The following is a 4,046-nucleotide window of genomic DNA, read 5'->3' on the forward strand; positions in this document are numbered from 1 at the left end:
ATATACTTAACTTTGCGCAGGGACAGCATCCCGTATCGGTCTCTTCACCAATTAATATCAAGACTGTATGCTGCTTTTCATTCTCACCATCTATGGAAGATATGATACTTCTAAATTTACTGGCAACAAAGATTCCCAGACATCGTGAGATCGACCATAGATTAAGAAAGGATCAGGTTCTGAATTGGAACCACAATCGGTAACATAATTCATATATACGGGAAACACTTCACTAAATGCAAAGAAGGAAGACCGTCCTCATTTATTTTTTATTCAGATTCAAGGCGTGCAGATAGTAAGCATCCAAAAAGTACGAGAGAGTCGAAAAAAGATAGTCGAAAAGGCTTATTTAATCATTAATCTATTTCTAGTCGATATAAAAAAATGGGAATCAGCTGGGAAGAATAATCTATTTATAGTGAATGTGACAAGTAGATTTTCTCTCGTTTTACTCACACACATACATACAAACACAACATACACATATATATATGTATATATATATATATATATATACATACATATACATACATACATAGTGTATAAGCGAATGCTACAGGAAAATGATAGGCAGAAATCCAAGCGCTTCTTTATTAAGACATCGTCAAGGAAAGATTTCTGCCCATAATTTTCCTTTGGTATTCGTAAATTTAATGGAATCACGTGCATCTACTGTGAATTTTAAGGCACACATATGGAGAGAGAGAGAGAGAGAGAGAGATGAGAGGCGAGAGAGAGAGAGAGAGAGAGAGAGAGAACTTCATGCTTGTTCAAATGGCGGCAAACTAATCTTTCTCAACTTATCAATCTTGAGTCAAGAGAGCGGAACCGCCTCTTTCTCCTCAGCTCAGCAGACACGAGAAACAAAGTTGATATGGAAGTACATAGAAAACTACCACAAAAAATGTTTCGGGATGTTTACTATTAAATGTCTTCCCCATTAGACCGCAGAAACAAAAACGAATCGGTCTAAATTTTCCGAAATAAATGAACAACAGGTGAAATATCAATAAATAATATTATGTATATATATATATATATATATATATATATATATATATATATATATATATATATATATATATATTATATATATATATATATATATATATATATATATATATATATATATATATATATATATATATATGTGTGTGTGTACGTATATACATATTTATGTGTTAAAAAATTGTTCATAAATAAAAAATTATACATCTTCCAAAACAGATAAGAAATAGAAATTGAAAGTTATAGAAATAAAATAACAATCTTAAACATGTGTAGATGAATGGAAAGCCTTTAGCACCTACGATGCCGACGAGAGAGAGAGAGAGAGAGAGAGAGAGAGAGAGAGATGATTACGAGTATTACTAGACCTTTCTTAAGTAATGGAAATTAAGGCAAATTCATATTGAAAACAACAAAGACCAAAGTAGAAAGCAATTAGTCTGTATTTTATTTTCTCAAATAATAATAACGAAGAAGCGCCCGTGTTTGTGTGTGAGTTCATTATGGATGGAATGGAATACTGAGTTTAGGCCAAAGGCCTAGTACTGGAACCTATGAGGTCATTCAGCGCAAGAAAGAAATTTAAGAGTACGTAGGTTTGATTGAAAGGCGTAACAGGAAGAAAACCTCGCAATTGCTCTATGAAATAATTGTTAGGAGAGGGTGGATTCCAGGAAGGAATGAAGATAATATGAATGGAGGCACAATAAATGGAATGAAAGGGGTTGCAGCTAGGGGCCGAAGGGACGCTGTAAAGAACCTTTAGTAATGCCTACAGTGCACCCAATGAAGTGCACTGACGGCACTACCCTTCCACGGGGGTGAGTTCATTATGGATTAAGTGTTGTTGGTGAAAAGATTGTGTAAGAAGTCTGAAAGTAGAGAGAATAAGCAATACTTAATCAGGGATATGTAGACCTATACAAGTTTCATGATGAAATCGATACAACGGCAATGTGGAGGTGGAGGTTGTTATAGATGTCAGGTAAGGAAGGAGCATGAGCTGTAGAGAGAAATGAAAAGCTTTCAGGAGACAAGGATGTGTTATGCCTCCATAGCTGTTTGATAAGTTTACGGATGGAATGGTACGAGAAGTCAAGGAAAGGAAATTAGTAAAAATCGTTCAAAGTTGGAGAATAAAGCAGTCATTCATAAATGATGTTTAGAATGGTTGATGTATGCTAATGATACAGCACTGCTCGGGGACAGTGAATAAAGGCTGCAAAGACTAGCGCAAACATTTCAAAGGAAAAAACGTTGAGAGTAGACGTATGAGTAGTTATGAGGGTAAATGGAAAATAGGAAGGTGGAACTATGAAAGTTTATATAGTTGGTGGTTCATGAAAGCGTCTGACCTTTAAAAGTATGTGGAAAGAAATGAAAAGGATGGCCGGACGATGAAAGAAAATGTAAGTTACAGAGGGTTAAGCAAAGAAGGTTGCAGGCTCTGTACAAGAGATTGGGAAGCTTGGACATTGTATAAATGGATTACTGAGCCACATCTCGTTTACTGAAGTGATGTGTGGATGTGTGTCTCTGAATACAAATTAAAGATATAAGGCTGAAGCTGCTGATATGAAAAGTTTGTGCACAAATGAATGAATGGGTGGGGAAGGTGTAGATGCTTAGAAGTGATAGAGGTTCAGCCTCGGTGTAAATGTTTAGAGATAGTTTGGTCATGTTGAAAGAATGGAGGACAATAAATTGTTAAAGAAACTGTATAATTCTGAAGGGTTTGGAAGTATGACGAAAGGAAGACTTAGAAGTTAGTGGAAAGATTGTGTAAGGGAAGCCCTGGAACTAAAGGCGCTTGCAAGGCAGAGGTGCTGTTGTTTATGGAAGTTCAACACAGAACTAATGAGACTTCTGCGTAGGTACATGGGAGGCTCATGTTATGGAAATTTACTGCACAATGCATTTCCATGAATCAGTAGTTTAAGGATACACACACACACACACACACACACACACACACACACACACACATATATATATATATATATATATATATATATATATATAATATATATATATATACATATTTTATATATACCCGAAAGCTATTGAATAATACGAGTTTCATGTATATTTACGCATCGTCAGGGCACAAAAAAAAAAAAAAAAAAAAAAAGCGATAGCACTTGCTACAGCTATCCTAATTTTAATTTTTTTTGGCTTTCTGGCTATACTAGATCACGTGGAACTCCTGCTATTTCAGTATATATATATATATATATATATATATATATATATATATATATATATATATATATGTATATATATATTATCTATATATATATATGATATATCTATACTAAATATATATATATATATAATACATATATATATATATATATATATATATATATATATATATATATATATATATATATATATATATATATTCACCAAATAAGGGTGGCTCCAAAGTTAAACCAGCAAAGTTCACACGTATTTCCGAATATACTCTAGTTGTTGAATAGTATAGATGAAGTCTCAGATGCATATATATTTATTTATCTATATTAAACGGGCTATCCTTATGTAAGGCTAAATGTACACCATACATACATACATGTGATGTAACCAAATTAAATATATCTAAATGAATAACATGTTTTGTTTAACATTTGCATAAAAAAATATGAGACTTCTATTGAAATTTGCAAACGTTGCTTTCCATGCATTTGTACGTAGCGCTCAACGAAAACACACAAAAATAAAAAATAAAAAGAAACGCAATAATAAAAATACGTGCTGATCATATGGCCGGGTCTCAGAGGCATTAGAGGAATGTACCGTCAAGGGGAAATCTTACCCCCCACGTCGATGGCAAACCTGGCAGGTTTACTAAGTCCCGCCCATCCAATCACCACCTTCCATCTCTACTAGCCAATGAGAACCCACCATCTCTCGATCAAAAAAGCCGCCTATTGAGCGCTCCAATGGGGATGCTGGCAGGGGGCGGAGTCAGCCGAGCCAAAAAGTAGAGGGGCAAGTGTACCGCCTTGTAGTTTGACACCTGGGTTGGTGGGTGG

The sequence above is a fragment of the Macrobrachium nipponense genome, chromosome 43 (assembly GCF_015104395.2).
Source record: "Macrobrachium nipponense isolate FS-2020 chromosome 43, ASM1510439v2, whole genome shotgun sequence".
Taxonomy (NCBI): domain Eukaryota; kingdom Metazoa; phylum Arthropoda; class Malacostraca; order Decapoda; family Palaemonidae; genus Macrobrachium; species Macrobrachium nipponense.